This window comes from Cavia porcellus, unplaced genomic scaffold (genome assembly GCF_034190915.1).
Source record: "Cavia porcellus strain 051 isolate PalLab524CR breed Dunkin Hartley unplaced genomic scaffold, mCavPor4.1 scaffold_27, whole genome shotgun sequence".
Classification (NCBI taxonomy): domain Eukaryota; kingdom Metazoa; phylum Chordata; class Mammalia; order Rodentia; family Caviidae; genus Cavia; species Cavia porcellus.
This window is the reverse complement of record NW_026947510.1, coordinates 39,349,327-39,366,633: the sequence shown is the minus strand read 5'-3', so window position 1 is coordinate 39,366,633 and position 17,307 is coordinate 39,349,327. Positions and strand designations below refer to the sequence as shown.

Sequence of the window (17,307 nt, the reverse complement as noted above, 5' to 3'; positions counted from 1 at the left end):
AAGAATAGAGAGGAAGCAATCTGGGGATATGTTTTTGAGATAGGATGGAAGTCTGAAGGTTAGGATAGAGCACACAACGTGAGAAAACTATTCCTTTGGCTAAAAGCAATTCATCTTTTTACTGGGAACTGGCTGAATCTCTGAGAGCAGCATTGAGACCCACAAACAGGAATCCTAATAGAGTTAATGAACTAAGAAGGCACTTATACCATTAGGTAGGAATTTGAAGCTCCCAGTTCAAAGTTGGAACTGATAACCCAAATGTTACTTTTGTACTTTTCTTAACAACACTAAGAGTATAGCAAGTACCTACTGCTTGTAGTGAGTTAAATAAAATGATGAACATGGGCAGCTGAATTCTTTTCTTTCATCCTAGTGTTTCTCTGGAGATTGATGGCTTTGTTATATCCAGAACTTTCTTGGAGGTGAAAAGGTAGAGCACTTACATAGGTAAATGAAGCTCAGAAAGGGGAGAAAAACCTTGAAGCTGATGTACACAAAATCTTCTTTTTTGCCTTCTTTGAAGTCATACTGACTTGGGCACAAGAGAATAGAGGAAAACCTTTTGCTAGTATCACACTTTTCTTTGTAGGAAGAGACCCATATGGCTCTGTTTAATTTTTTCTTCAAAAACATCCAAGTGGCAAAAGTACGGAAAATGGCATTTACCAAACCACCAACCAAGACAGTTTCAGAACCAGATTTTTCATCAACTGGTTTGGAATAGTTTTGCATATATTGTTCTTTTATTAAAAGTTCTTCAGTGTTGGTTATTCAAGCATGGCCTTAATAACTGAACATGAGTAACAATTTGATATCTGTGGCCTTTTTGAACACTATGGTAAAACCTTGTGATTTAGTTTACAAGCCCAGAGTTGTGCTTTTTAAATAACTGCTTTAATTTTGTCAGTTTTGTGTTTTTCGTTAATTTTTTTAAAATACCAGATCAACATGTACTGATAAATATGGAAATGAAGACAAGAAATATTGTAGTAGGTTGATTTATAAAATAATATTTCCGATTGACTTGACTATGTTTGAGTTACAACTGGCTTTCAAAGTTTGGTTGGCAATGAAGAATTAGTTTCATTTTTCTCTATAAATTTTTATTTAAAAATTGTTGCTAAAATTATTAAACAAATGTCAGATATGCAGCAATTTTCTAAATGTTTAATTTTGTATTTTATTAGTACACATTTGCAGTTCATGCAGCTTACAATCATCTTGGGGAGTGGTTACCTGTACATACCACAGTTTTATTTGTTTTTAGCCGCATTCCCTCTAACTTCCCCTCCATTCTTCCTCCTTCAATTCTCCTGTCTCATTGTTCTCTTTCTTTTTTTGTCTTTTTCCTTTTTATCGGTACCAGGTACCAGGGATCGAACTCATGACTGCCTGCTTGCAAGGCAGGCGCTTATGCCGCTGAGCTAATCCCCAGCCCCCCATTGTTTTTTCTTGCTGATATTATTAATCTTAGCTGATATTATGGCATATAATTTTCACATTAATTGAAGCTATTAGATTTCTGTACATGGCATATCTTTATTCTGTTTATTTCCCCTTCTCTTCCTGCTCACCCCTCGTGCTTTTTCCCTTGGACCCTTTCTCTATTGCAAGAGATCCATCTCCTTGTCCTCTTCTACCCATTCTTACGATTTTCTTTGTTTGTACTTTGTCTCACTAAAAAAAAAAAAAAAAAAAAAAAAGTGCAACAGTAGTAGAAGGCTTTATATCTCCAGTTCTGAATAAAATTATAATTACATCTTTATAAAAAATTGAGCCTCAAATCTCCATCTGGAGAATAAAACAAGAGCTGAAGTTTAGGGAAAAAAACTTTTGGAAGTTTTTTTCTGTAGACTCTTTGCAGGGAATGTATCAGTTTCACGGTCAGTATCTCCGCCTGCATTTCCTTGTTTTTCAGCAACTTCAGATTTTTAAATACGAATACAAGGAAGGAAAAATGAAAGGGTAAGAAAAAGAAAATTCTAACAAAATTTAAGATAAGCCTCCATCATGTGTGTTTCTTGGATGCACATTCAGGGAAAAGTCATCCTAAAGATGCCTTCGAGTATTTAAAAGGTTAGGCGCAAAAAGAGGTATTATCATATTCTGTTCCCTGAATATGATAGCTATTTGTGTATGTTTTATTTAAGCTGTGAAATACTGAAATGGAAAACCATTAAACTGTGGAAAGAGCACAAGTCTTGGGAATGATGTTGGAACAAAGTTTGATAGAGGAGAAGGGCATTTTTGCTCTTCAGTAATTAATAGCATTTTGAAAGAAAAATTGTATTTATATAACTGTTAATGCATTTTGAAGAACTTATTAAAATATAAAGAAGTCACAAAACAGTCAGTTCACCAATTGTTTCCAACTTTTTTCCCTTTCCTTTCAAGCTTAAGCTGTGATCTAAAGAGCTATTGATTTTTCTTTTGTCATTGCAAATAGCATAATTTTTGAGACATGTGATACCACTATAATTCATGTGCTGCCATGAGATAGATTTAATACATCTATTAGCATCTACAACATATTTCACGGCCACAAGATTAAAATGATTAAAGTCTAATGTGTGGCTGAAAAAACAATGCCCTATGGAGTTAATAAAAATCATTACTGCTTATATACATTTTGCAAGCTGCCCACCAAAAAATACAGAAATTGGATTAGAGAACATAACTATTTCCAAGATGAAAGCACAGAGAAGTTTGGCACATAGTCGTAAACTATACTGCTATTTCCACTTAGCCATGTGAGATCCGTGTTATTAACTCCAGCACCAGTCACATGAGGGTATGACGGATACAGTAAATCCTTTATTGTAGAATCAACAATCCAAATGTCTGTTGTGGTAGGATTTTGCAAATAGTAAGCATCCTATATACATTAATGCAGTGATGATAGAGTAAAAGGATTTTTAAATGAGAGGAGACATAATTGTTGCATGTTCCTGTAAAGATCCCTTTGGTGTTTTCTAAGTGGAGGTCAAGTCTGGAAGACGTGTATTGTTTTTACTAATCTCAAAAGTATGTAAGAAACTCCTGAAACAACAACAAAAAAAAAATTGGAAATTATCGTACAGTGACATCTAAAGCCATGACAGCAGACTAGTTCGATTAGGAAATAAATTGCATAAATGTGTTACTATTCTTTCAGGGAGCTTCCTAAGGCAGTGTTTTTCCTACAATAAGGATGAGACTTCAAAAGATAATGTGGACTTTTTCAAGATGAAAAGTTATTGTTCCTTTAATTGTGGAGGGGATTGGATGACCACGGCTATCAGAAAAAGAAGAGGAAGATCATAAGAAGAATGTGGCCCTTTCTTTAACAATGCTCAGTCAAAGTGGATTATTTATCTCTATTTCTAGTGCGATCTTGGTCAGGGGCCTTCTGGAATGCTTCTGAAAAGTACTGCCCACTAATGTATCCTTGGAATAGTGGAGTGACCTTCAGCTGCCATGTGCTACCACAAATTTCAGGAGCTCTGCTCTATGGGAGGCCATCATCCATACTTGCTAACTTTATTACAGCATAAACCTGGTTGCACAGCAAGGTTAACCTTGCTTGTCACCCATAATACTGGTCTTTTGGGCAATTCATGAAGTGTAAGGGTTAAAGCCTTGTGGTATGGAAAGACAGAATTGATCAACATTTCACCATTAGTTTGAGGCTAACTTAAGTGAATTCCCAAGATACTGGGAATTTGGAGTATGGTAGGAGTCTCTGTAACAAACACATTAAATAGTTTTATAGAAAAATCTCAAAATTAGAATATACTGAAGAATGTATATAAAATAAATGTGATAGATATAATTTTAATATACCATGCAACAAGAATGATTATAGGTATATACGTTTTTTTCTTCACAAAACAATTGGGTAAAGAAAAGAAAAGAACCATTTTCATACAGGTAACAATGAATACTAAGTCAGTGTGGTTTACAATAGCTAAGAAAAATGCATGAAAGATTATAGAAAATATTCTTCTTTCCACCTTTTTTGTCTGTCTGTCTGTCTGAGATAGGGCTCTCAGTATGTAGTACGGGCTGGTCTTTAACTCTCTACATAGCCCAGCATGGTCTCAAACTCATTGTGATCCTCCTGTCATCCTCCCAAATGCCAGGAAGACAGGCGGGTGCCACCACACCCAGCTTCTTTCCTCCATCTTATCTAAACAAATATAAGTAAAATAATAAAGCCAAGAAGGAAAAGATTCTGAAAACTCTTAACATATTACTAGAGAAAACTGGATATATATATGATAGTACTTGGTGATCAACAATCCCACTTTGGGGAATATATCCCACATAAATACTTCTAAGAGAAAAATATATTTTGTGCTTATGTTCATAGCAAATTATTCATCATATTTAAACACTGGAAACAAAACGAAGGATTAGTTAGCAAATTTCATTTTTAAATAACCTCTGTAGATACCTAGATAATTATACAAAAAAAGTAGATTTATTGATTTATTTATTGGTACCAGAGATCGAACTCATGGCCTTGTGCTTGCCTGGCTGCTGTTTGGCCACTGAGCTATATCTGTGTTCCTAGAAAAAGTAAATTTAAAAGACCACAACTCATATAATCACACATATTACAGTGACATGCAAATTTAAATATATACATAAATACCTGTAAAGATGGAAGTAAATGATACAAATAATATTTTAAAGTTGAAGGCTAAAATACTAACAAGGAAGATTTCTGAATCTTTATGAATAGTTGTAAATTTAATTTCCTTTCAAATAAAATGTGGTGGTCAATCATTTTTTAAGGGTCCATGGAAAAGGTAAGACATGAAAATGGATATTCTGCTTAACCAAATTCCGAGAGACTTGTCTAAGAGACTTGTATACTTTTTAAAACTCAAAAAAATCTATAGTATGACAGCTTGTTTCTCTAGAAGGTCTTAATTAATCCAATCTATTGTTCCTTCGGCAATCACATTAGCTAATTTTTCTGCCCTCTTCTCTTTCCCTTTAGATGTTGACATTATTAGAGAACTGTTTTTAGTTCTAACATTTATCATGCCATCAAATATGACTTCAAAGCATCGAGGAGCCTCATTAAGTTTTACCTTTGTTTTAGTCACTTTCTTGTCACTGGCACATGATACTTGACACCCACAATTTGAAGACATTTATTTTGGGCCACATGTCAGCAGTCTCAGACCATGCACAGTCGGCTGGCGTCAGTCGGTGAAGGGCATGGGGGAAGGCCCTGGGCAGAGAAAAGCTGCAAAAGTCATAGTGACCAGGAAGCGAGAACAAAGGGAGGAGCCAGAGCGGGAGAGCAGTACTTCCTGGTCGTACCCCAGGACCCCGCCTCTGCTAACCTGGCCCCAGATCCTAACATCCCATTTAGTTATTGCACCCCCTCATGATCCAATCACTTTCCAAAAGCCCTGCCCCTGAGCCCCCGGGCTTTGGAGAAACATTCTGGACCTAAAGCATAAGAACCTCCTTAAACTGAAACTTGTGGTTATTTAGGCAAGATGCTTTTCAGCAATCAACACTGCATCACAGTGACTAGTTTTACTAGTAAACAAGGCCTTGACAAGATTTCTCAGAGGCAGTAGGGATTCCAAAGCCACTGTCTCCAGTCTACTCCATCACTGTTTGTCCTTATGAACTGCCACTGCCAGAAATTTACCTTTTTAATGTAAGGCTTCATTATCAATTAACACAGAGCTATCCCCAAGGAGGCACCCTCATCTTGGGGTCACCGTTCAGATATTGTGCATTTAATTGTCCTCCCACCCAACTCCAGAAATTAAAAGCATTTTGACTGACCATCTGTTTTTTAGTCGAGCACATCCTGCATCACACTTACACCAGCTACTTCATACACGAGTTTGCTTCTCTCTAACCTCCAATACACTCTCATAAAACCTTTCTGAAATAACCTACAAGTTTTTTTTCCTCCAGTGTTCTCAGGGATAGTATTTCCCCTCAGAAGTGCCAAGGTCACATATTTTCTGCTGCTTTGCTTTTGTTTTTTGATGTCTCCTGAGCATAGCTTGGTTTCTTAATTAAACTATAACTCTTTGAGGGTAGAGATAGGTCTTAAATGATTTGCCACAGAGCCTAGTAGAATGCATTTCTTCCAAGTGCTGCATGACTGTTAAGTGACTGGCCACCATACAACTGGGGGTAAATTGAAGATTAGACAGAACAATAGTATTTATTTAGTGCTTTGTGGTTTACAAAGCATAGGGATTATACCATTTGACCTTTTTGATTCTCCCTAAACAAGAATGGAGTGACAGGGGTAGGGAACAGAGGAGGAACACCCTGGATCTTGAGGAGACAGGAGAAAATTAGTATTGATAAGTATAAGTGTACCGAATATATTTCATATTAGTGAAGTAGGTTGAGCTCAGCTGGAGTGACTCAGTTTTGCTCTGCACAGTTCTTTCATCCTAGGGAAACCAAGCATTAAGGACATTTTCTTTCATTTTTGTGAGTTTGATGGTCAGCAAGAGGGCCTCGGGGCAGCTACCCCCTCTAGCTTGTCCATTGTGTAATGTTATCAGAAGCTGCATGTGGGAAAACTCATCAGTGACAAGAATAGCCTGAGGAAGTAATATTTGTTCTTGCGATTTGCAGAACTGGAAAGCATTTCATGACTATGTAATTGGGATCAGCTGTGTATCATCTAACCCACCAGTCTGGAAACACTAATCAGCCACTTACAAAAGGATCTGGGTTCAAGCCTCGGTAACACACACACACACACACACACACACACACACACACATACACACACACACACACACACACTCCTAAATTATGTGTGTTGGCAAAAGTCTGTAATCCCAGCACTCTGGGAAGCTAAGATAGGAGGATCACATGTTCAAAGTCAGCCTGGGAAATTTAGTGGGACCTTGTCTCAAAATAAAAAATAAAACAAGAGCTAGGAATGTAGTTTAGTGGGAAGGTCCTGAGTTCAATCTCTAGTGCTGCAAAACAAAAAAGCACACCCAAACCAGATTCTTGGCAAGACGGGCTTTAAAGAAGAATCCTCCATCTTCTTCCTGCCTTGGCTTTAAATAAAGCCACCTTCCTTGCCTCATCGTGGGCCTGGTAATGCTAGAGGGCAAGCAGAAGAGTCTAGATCTGCTCTTCTTGTGGTAATGACACAGTTGTGGAAGACAAAGCAGAACACATGGGTTTCTCTAGAACTACATGTGAAAATGGCACTTTGTGAATTTTGCTTTATTCTGTTGGCCAAAGCAAATTGTATTGCCAAACGCAAAGTCAAGGTGTATGGAAATATGCCTGTCTCCAAACAGGAGAGTACTACAGCATTGCATGAAAATAGTGATGACTTTAGGAACGGAATTAGGACAAAGAAAGCAATCTTCCAATCTCCAATTAGAAGGAATGTATCTTCTAGAGTCTTAAAAATTTATCTCCTCTTCTATTATAGGCATTACATTTCTGTGCATTTTCTTACTTTTTTGTTTAGATATTGGTTTCTTTAAGTTACGCTCTGAATATTTGTGTGCCACTCAAAATTTATGTTGTAATCCTACTCCCCAAGATGGTGGCATTAAGAGATGAGAACTTTGGCAGGTAATTAGGCCCTGTGGGAAAAGGTTTTATGAATTTGATCGGTGCCCTTATAGAAGTTTCCAGAGGGACCCCCTTTCCTCACCCCTCATGTAAGGATACAGCTAGAAAGGCTTATCTATGAATTAGAAAGGGGCTTTCAGGAGACACTGAATCTTCTGGCACCCTGACTTTGAGCTTCCCAGATTCTAGAGCTGTCAGAAAGAAATTTCTATTGTTTATAAACCACTCAGTTTATACTGTTTAGTTATAGCAGCTAACTGAGTGGACTGAAAGACTATCAACTTTTGGAAGGCAGAGAGATATTTTGGAGTAAACTAATTAAATAACTTAGAGATATGTTTTAGCATTTTGTAAAAAGAATTTTGGGAAATGTTTTTGTTCAAAGAAATTCTTAAACTGCTCCTAAATAGTGCTTAAAGGGTTTTTCTCTATGGTCACTTTATGCACCAGTGCTCACAGGAATCCAACAATGGAAAAGAGAAGAAGTTCTACAAAGAAAATTTGGAGGGGTCCATGAAAGGTCTTAATAAACATAAATGGACATGAGAAAATACGCATTGTGAAGTTGTAGAGAAGGGCATAATTTTTTATGTTAAGAATAACTGCCTTGCCAGAGATTTAGCTCAGTGGCACAAGCGCCTGCCTGGCAAGCGCTAGGTCATGAGTTTGATGCCCGGTACCAAAAAAAAAAAAAAGAACAACTGCCTAATGTGATCTTATCGTCAACAAAGCATGTATTATCATTCACTACTGATTAGTTGTCATGTGGAAGCTTATAAAATGGTGATTTTCTAATTCTATCATTACTTCAGTTGTTAGTAACTAGAATATTTGTAGAACTTTTTCTTTATTTAAATTTAAAAAATATTTCTCTTTGAAATAAAATGGACTTGAAAAAGAAAAAAAAAAAAGCCTATGTCATGACCAAAAAAAGAAAGAGATTTTCTTCCCTTTGTTTTGTACTATTTGACTAACCCTATGGGCTCCTAGATTTCTTTTCTAAGTCAATGTATCATATCTGTAATAAAGTCACTATTCATTTTTATGTTAAAATAGTTACCATTTTGACCAGTTGCACACACTTTAAGCTGGACCCTTTTGATATGTCCTACTAATCTAAGAATATTTCCCTACTTTTGAGCAAAAGAAGGTGGTCAGGGCTCCACTTTCCAGGGACCCTAAACTCTGGAACTTCCCCAGGGATCTCTGGCTCTTGCTCATGGAAATGGCATTCAGAAACCAGGAGCTGGTGGTAGGAATATTCATTGATATAAGTGTGTTGTTAGCACATGGTTGCATTATACAGCTGTCAACATCAGACTTACTATCTATAGCTTAAGAGTTCTTTTCAATCCTTTTTGGCCTGAGTTATTAGTAAATAGGAACTTGAAGTTTGGCCTCAAATTATCATCCAATGGGTTACTTTCGTTAATTCAAAAAGGTAAATTGTACTTTTGACAATTTAGAAATCTGGTAAACAGCTCCAAAGCAATAGTCAAATTTGGTGTCATCAATCATACGCCAAGCAGCATTATGTGACACCACATATAATGTGCCAGAGAAACGCCCAGTATCACCTTGCCAAAAATGTTTATCCTTAATCTATTCATGAGAAAAAATCAGATAAAATCAAGATGCGAAATAATCCACAAGACTGCTGGCCTAGACTATCAAAAATTGTCAGTGTCATAAAAAGACAAAATAAGTTGGAGAAGCTACTTTATTAGAGACACGATAGCCAACTTCAATACACGATAAAGGGCATTAATGTGATGATTTCAAACTCTAGGTATGTGTTGATGCATAATTGTGTTTTATATGTATTAGAGTGTATAAGGATAGGAAATGTGCATATATGTAGTATTTTAGAGGGTTTTCTCCTTTTTGTTTTGTTGAAATCAAGGCTCATTAGCATCTTTAATATCAATTGATAATGATGAGATAAAAAAGGAGTAAAAATGTATATCATTTTGGACTGTATGAGAATATTTTAACAACAGCAACAGCAACACCCTCCCTCCCCCAACACAGTAGTCTTTGGACAGTGAAAAGTGGTAATGACAAAGAGATTGGGGACTGCTACTGAGCTGCTTGATGCTTTAAACTCTTCGTTTACATGATTTTGAAAAACATAAAAAAGGACAATAAACCTTTTATTTAGAAACAAAATAACAAATGGATGTATTTTATGAAGAGATACAGAGAAGAAGAGTGGAAAGTGTCCAGTCCACCCAGTGAGAGTTTGCACTGCATCTTGTGGGTGGGTGGGGAATCTGCTGGTGGGTTCAAGTAGGGTCACCTCAGTGTGGCCACTGCAGAGGCACAGAGAAGCCTTCTTCAAATGTTTACTGACCTCCTCCTTTAGGCCTTCTTATCAGACTTTCATTTATTCATTTAGACACTGCGTGAAGTGCTGGGAATGCGCCCAGGCTCCTGCCCTTGTGGGGTTCACCTCCCACACTTCTTAGAGTTCCAGACATGGGTTAGTCATGTGGACATGAGAGGAATAACCCTACAACCCCACCATCACCTCAGATGGGGACTCAGAATGCTCTAAGAGCATTACAGTGTGTGTATGTGTATGTCTTTGTGTCTGTGTGTCCCACCGCAATCCAGCCTAATTTGCACAATTGCACATCATTTTGTAGGACTTCTGTCTCTACACAGGCATGTAACATGCTCCATCTTCTCTCGGTTGCCTGTCAGTGTCACTTTGTGGCACCTTCTTTCCCACAGCTGGGGCAGGAAAGCCCTGAATTGCTTCATCTGAATTTCTCTGAACTGATTCCAGGCTGGTAAAAGCCAAAGGGTCACAGGTGTTTTCCAGAAGTGGGCAGAGGACATTGTCACCAACAATATTCTGGAGGATGAACACGTTCACTGAAGGGGGATGAAAAAGTGGCGGAGTCTCCCCCCTGGGGGAGCGGTGGTGCTAGTGACCGTTACAGGAGCACCCACCTGAAAGGAGGCAGGTGTTAAGTGGGAGAAAAATGCTAGGGGCGCTGGTACATGGCTTGGAAAGAAGAACCCTAAGATATTTCAAGGAGCCAGGTATGGTGACTCATATCTGTAATCTTAACACTCAGGAGATTGAGGCAGGAGGATTACAAGATCGAGGCCAGACTGAGCTACATGGTGAAACCCTTTCTTAAAAAAAATAATAAATAAATAAAAATACACAGAATAGAGTGACCCAGCAAAAGGAAAGGAGGAAAAAGAGGCAAATAATGCATCATTATCCATCTGCCTTTGGTAATAAGATGTTTCAAATTCCTTTAGGTACAGATGGAGGTTCTCATTTATATTTGTAGTATAAAAAATGATGTATAGTTCCTAAGGAACTTGAATTATTTGGTAATAAAGTATTTAAAGAATATGCCTTCCTTATATGAGTTGTGAGACTCAAGACATTTTTTTCCAAAATGGGAAAAAATGAAGACATTCAAATAAAAATTAAGATTCTAAGGAATTTTTTAAACACACACACACACACACACACACACACACACACAGCTGGTTCAGATACAGTGTTGTATCTTTGCTAAGTGAGAGGGGGTAAAAGCACCAAGACAGTGCCAACTCTAACTGCGCCTAATAGGGGGTTATTTCCATTCAGGGTGTGTTCTTGTAGAAGTTGAGTGATGCTGGAAATAACACCATGCAAATTTTTCCCTTTCTCTAGTTCAGGGAACACTTACTATCACATCACATTGTGTATCCCCTCCTGTCTGGATCCCATCATACTCTCTGAAACAATCTTATTTATTCCTCCTTTCTGTACTCCCTACTCTTTCAAAAAGAAAAGGATACATTTAGGAGGAGGAGTTTCCCTGAGTACACAATGTAAATGTCTAGAAGTGTTCTTGTCAAAAGTACGTGACAAGCGCAGTCGCATATACTCGAATATGCTCAATAACACGTAATTGTTCGTCTTGGAGGACAAGCCGGTCTTCAGACAAGGGACTATCCCTTTGAAAAAAGACCGCCTGAGTTGAATAATTAATATCATTATGATAAGAACAAAATAGACATTCTTTTAGAAGAGTAATGATGGTGGAGGCAGGATCTTAGTATGCTTGTGAGAGGTATTAAAATTGCATGCTCTGCCTATGTTTCCTGTACACTCCAAGAATTGCAAGCAAAAAAAGATGAATAGGGTTTAGCAGAAGGCATTAATATGCAGGTTGTCAACTGAGTCTTTAATGAATTAGTTTTTCAAAGATAAAAATCATTCGAATATTTTCTGTAGAAGCCCAAAGCCTGCTTTACATTAGATGAAGAGCTGAGGCAGATTGACTTTGAAGAATGTGGCTTCAGGGTCACAGCCCCTAACTGGGGGCTCCTTCTAAGGTGGCACCAGAGGGGCTAATAATGTGTACAAATGTTTTAGCAAAATTTGTACAAGTACCATATTTTAATTGCAATCATTTGAGAGCATTGTATCTTTCACTGAATATTGTCTGAGTGGTGGTGAACATTTTTGAGAAGAAGTTTTGAATCAAAGTGGATGTAGAATTGGAAATATTTTAATTTGGGATTAGTGAGATACATCTACGAAGTTTGTTGTCTGTTCTCTTATAGAGTTAAAATATCGTGAGCTTTCCTGGAGAAAGAAAGGCTTTCAGATGTGACCCAAAGAGACTGTCACAGGACTGGGGCTCTGTGGGTCTCTTTCTTATTCTTAGGAGAAAAACCTGTCATTTCCTTACCTGAAGTTGTTGGTCTCTCTGGTACTTTGTAGTGTTCTTTTTGACTTCCAGATCACATATACAGTAATTTAAACACATGTGGCATGTTAGAATTTTCTTTAAAGAAGATAAGTGTAATTTTTCCCTTTAGACAGTTGCTCAAGTCTCACAACGTAAGTCCATCCACCAAGTTTCTAAAAGTTTTCTTAGGTTAGAAAAAGAAATCTGAACACAGAGATGAAAAAGTTTATTTAAAAAGTTTATGAAGATCATGCCACTGCAATCTAGAAAGACACTCTGAAACATTTTAATAAAACAAGTGAGAAATTACAGATGGTTGCTTAGGACATAGTGGAAGAGGTCTTTCTTTTACTATCTATATATATTTATTTATTAAAAAACCAAAAGAAAACTCAGATGCAAATTAATGTACTATGAAACAAAAGAGATAAAGATGGGCACTGACATCAATAGAAATTAATCTGATATCAAAGAGTGAATTATAAAGTTTTTCCCCAAATCATAGGAAAACTACTTTTTTTAAAAAAGAAAAGAGAAATTTTGAATGGAAGTAATAAAACAGCTCTTGAATTGTTTGATAATTTAACTAATGAAGAGGAGTGAATCATAGGAATACATAGAAAAAAATTTAAATGTCTCACTGATTTGATATACAATACTGATATTGATGAAGATAATATAAAATTGATAGTACATAGAAATTATTTAATGAGTGTTATCAATTCAGGAGTTAAAGTTAGTCACTGTACATGAAAACTTGAAATTTCTGTAACTTTATAGTTTATATATAAAAGAAATTTGCTAAGGATTTCCCCAAATTTAACAACAATCCAAAAAAATGTACATTGCATTACTATCAATGGACTCCCATAACTGAGACATTATTCTGAATCATCTACACGGCAAAAACATCCTTAAGAGCCCCGTTGAAGCACAGACTGGATTTTTAAAAATTCTTTTTATTACCATCTTAGCAAATGATACTTTAAACCAACATATAAAGAGGTTCTCAAAGATACATAGTTTAAAAGCATTCAAAAGCAAATTATTATTGAAATGTTAGGCAGTTAAATAGTAGAATTGGTATTTACATTTTTCCCTATGCAAGTAGTAATGAATTTTTAAACTATTGTGATTTATTTTCTCATTTTAAGTATTTACTTTCATACCCATTTTAAAAATTCTTTTTCTTAATGAGACATCCCAAATTGTACCACCTTGAGGCCTACCTTTGCTATGTGTTTGATCTGAAATAGGCTGTCAGATAATATTTTTTATTTTTGCTGGGCCAGGCATGGATTTTGCCTCTGTCGATTGGGCAAAGGGCAAATGTTTGCATCTTCTGAGATCCTCTCTTTGGGTCAAGTGAGCTGGCAGAATACTTCCAACTGTGTCATTAGCAGCCTCAGGCAAGAGCTTTTCCTCAATAAACAATGCTGTGAACTATAATCTAACATCTTGCCTTGTTAGAACATTGCTTTCTGTGCTGCCCGATGTGGAGGTAGGAAATGTATTGTTTGTAACATCAAGAGGTGGTGTTTCGAATTTTGAGAATCTGGGTGGTCCTTGAAATAGTTTTGTGGAAAGGTTTGTAACTCATGGATGCAAAGGTGGTTTGTAAGAAGCGCAAGAGTGAGTGACAGGGAGTTGGAGAACTAAGTAGAGAGGTCTTGGTCTCACTGAATGGCCCAAAGAACAAATAAAGAAGGAAGAATGTCACTTTCCACATCACAAGCTTCATGGTCCCTAGAATAAGCTATCCTAGAGTCAGAAGAACTGCTTGGCAAAAATGGTTTCAAACAATAATCAGGAAAACATGAATATTTATCGAACCCTTCCACTAAGAAGATAAATAATGATTTGAGAAGACAGGAAATTTGTATGTAAGAATATAATTTCCAAGTTGAATGATATGAAATTGCCTTTTTGTGATAGGTCAGTAACGCTTATTTCATGTGATTGGCAATCTCAAAAATTGAATTATCAATAGTTTACATGGTTCAACACGACGAGCTAAGGAAGCATTACTTTTTTCTTTTGCTAGACCAGTTCTTCACAATGAAAGAACAATTGTCCAATTGGGTATGGTTAGTATGTCTGATACCTGGATAACACGCGTAAGTACTGCCAGTTACAGTGATGACAGCTGAAGCAAACTCTTTTATATATTTCTTTATGCAAAGAGTGAAGGTTGAAAATATCATAGTGAGGTGTGCCTCACTCAAAATCCTTGAAATTGTTAAAGAAATCAATGCAGTCTTGATTGACTAAAAGCTGTACGGAGAGGAGTCAGGACTTGATTCAGTAGCGGGAATGTGAGAGTTCATTTTTGCCCCTCCACTTGCAAAAGTGAACAAAGAGAGAAAGAACAGAAAACAAAAAAGACTACTACATAATTTCAGTGAATGAAATTGGGAGAGGTGGGCTATATAAAAACAGACAATACAATTTAGAAATGTGGGTTAAAGATCAACCCAAGAGAGTGCTTCAGGAAATGTGGATTTTATTTTGAAGGTAAAGGCCATTTCTGGAAGACCCAGAGAAGAGGCTTTCAGAAGAGCCCCTTGGATCCCTAATTCTTCTCCTCCTGAAATCTGTGTTCTGATGATTGGATTGGAAATCCACACACAGAAGGGTGTGAGCTGGCCGCTGTGTATGGAGAGGCACAGCAATAGTAGAGTGCTTACCCAGTTCTTCAAGGGGTAAAGGAGCAGCCCGGGCATATCTTAGGAAAACAGAGGTGCTTTTATAGAAGAAGAATAAATTGCTTGTGGACACACTGTTTTTATAATGATAAGTGTTTGTGTCTGTCTTAAAAATCTTGGATTCCAAGAATAAGCCTACCAATAACTAAGAAATGTAAAATGATGTGTTCAGATGCATTATGGGTGCTGTGTGATCTAAGGACAGCACAGTATCTGATGCCCTTCGCAGACCACAAAGCGCCAAGCTCCTAGGTGTCACCACTTTACACACCATTGTTTCCTGGGTGTTTGTGTAGCTGCTTCTCAAGACTGTTGATGAGAAGCCCATGACACAACCACTATGAAAATGCTGTACTTTCATCTTCTGGATCTTTGAGAAGAAAATGGATGAAAATAAAAATGATGCACATATGACAATATTAGTATTAAAAATAAATACCTTATGGGTGATGATAAGCGCTGGTAAAATATAAAACAGTAAAAGAGAAAGAAGCATGTGGCTGTTTGTCCTTTAGAAGGTGTGTGTGTGTGAACGCTATTAAATCTAGTTCCCTATTGGGGGGGGGTCCCGTGTCTCAGCATCTTGTCAAGATCTTTAAATAACAAAGTCCACTTTAAAAAAAATTCAAACTCCTCAAAGCATCATACTAGTCGAAAAAAGCACAAGTATAGCTTATATTGTATGATAGAACCTTTAGTTATCTTTATTTTAGCTTATTTTCTACCGTGTTATTATTATTGGTCAGCCTGCTTTGCTCACAATAGATCTTAAGCTGCTTGAAGGCAAGAACCCATTCTTCGTCTGTGCCCAGCACACAGAATGCAGGGACGAAGCACACTGATTTAAGGAAAATGAAGCAAAGGTCTTCAGTTTGGCACTGCAGCTCCACCTCAGAGACACTGTCCGCACCCAGCGCGGCCGCCCACCTGGGGGCTCTGCCTCGCTCCCGGCACCCCAGGCCCTCCCTCCCTGCTGTTCCCCACTGCGGCCAGGAGGAGGCGCCACGGGCACGGGTTAAGGCTTTCCCCCCTTTCTACCCCACTTCCCCGGCACATGACGTGGGAAGCTGCCTCTGCCAGAGTCCTAGCAATAGGAGTGAGGGGGTGAAGGGGTTTGGGGGTGGAAAGGGGTGGGGGTGTGGAGAAAGAGGGCACACGCGTGCACACACTGGGAGCAGAAGCAGCTTCCCTGGCTTCGCGGGTTTCTCCTCCCACCACCACCCGTGTGTGAGAGGTAGGGGCGTGTGTGTGTGTGTGTGTGTGTAGCACACTTCTGGGTGTGAGACCCAAATCCAGACCAGGCAACCTGTGCTGTCCCCGCCCTGCCCCTGTCGCGGTGATTAATACCCATTTTTCTTACTCTCCCCTCCTCCCCTCCTCTTCCTCTCCCGCTGCCCCCGCCCGCTTCCCCTCCCCCGGCTCCGAGCAATACCAACTGGAATCTGGGCGCCTGCATCTCCACGCCCCCCCTTTTTTGAGAAAGGAAGGCTCCCCCAACCCCCTCGCAAAAATCACTTCCTTCGGCTTCTTCACCTCTAGGAAATCCGCTCCGCTCTACCGAAAGTGCTCCTCTGGGTGATTCTCGATCACCGCAACCCAGAAGTGCTGGCGTCCAAATGCATTTTCCTTTTGCTTTGCAAAGAAGAGTCGTGAACTTCAAACCCCCCGAGACGGATCATTAATCCTGCTTGCAGAGAAAGAAAACCCTCAGTCCCCCACGCCACCGGCCACGGCTCTCCGGAGACTCTGCACCCGCGGAGACGCTCAGAGCCGGTGCGTAAATCCTTGCTGTGGAGTCTCTCTTCTGGATTTTGGGGTTTGGGGTTGTCAAGCAGATAAAGGGTCGAAGCAGTGGACCCGTTAACCAACCTGGTGTTAGGTAAAGCTCTAAATCCATCAGAACGCGGCACTTGCTAATTTGGACGTGGCTTTTTGTTCTTAAGGCTTTGGGGGGCGGGGGCAGGCTGGCTTTGGTCTTTTGGAGGGGGTTGAGCCCCTCGCCGCGCCGAGAGGTTGGGCAGCGGTGCTGGGGCGGGAGCCACGCGCCGCGACCATCCGTCCAATCGACACGTTGCAGGTGAAGCCCAGTGCGCTGCACATCAGCGCGGCGGCGGCGGCGGCGGCGGCGGCGTGAGTGTGCGCGGGGGTGAGTGTGCGCGGAGGTGAGTGTGAGTGCGCGCGGGGGCGCGTGCGCGTCGGGGGCGTGTGTGCGCGCGCGTGTCAGTGTGCCCCTTCCAAGAAATGCCCAGTGTGCACCCCGTGCACAATCGGAACCCATTCAGCACGAGCCCAAGGTGGGAGGAGGCGCT

At 39.1% G+C, this 17,307-nt stretch overlaps 1 protein-coding gene across 3 annotated transcripts in view; it reads left to right on the top strand.

Moving 5' to 3' along the window:
* The first annotated feature begins 16,637 nt into the window (after positions 1–16,637).
* Grin2b (glutamate ionotropic receptor NMDA type subunit 2B) overlaps positions 16,638–17,307 on the top strand; it is a 408,651-nt gene continuing 407,981 nt past the window's right edge. For 2 of the 3 annotated variants that reach the window (XM_063238257.1, XM_063238255.1), the window contains exon 1: positions 16,638–16,771. The gene's annotated coding sequence lies outside the window, so the exon portion shown is untranslated. Of the gene's footprint in view, positions 16,772–17,045; positions 17,161–17,307 lie in introns of those variants that run through there. The other variant, XM_063238256.1, reaches the window with a different exon arrangement.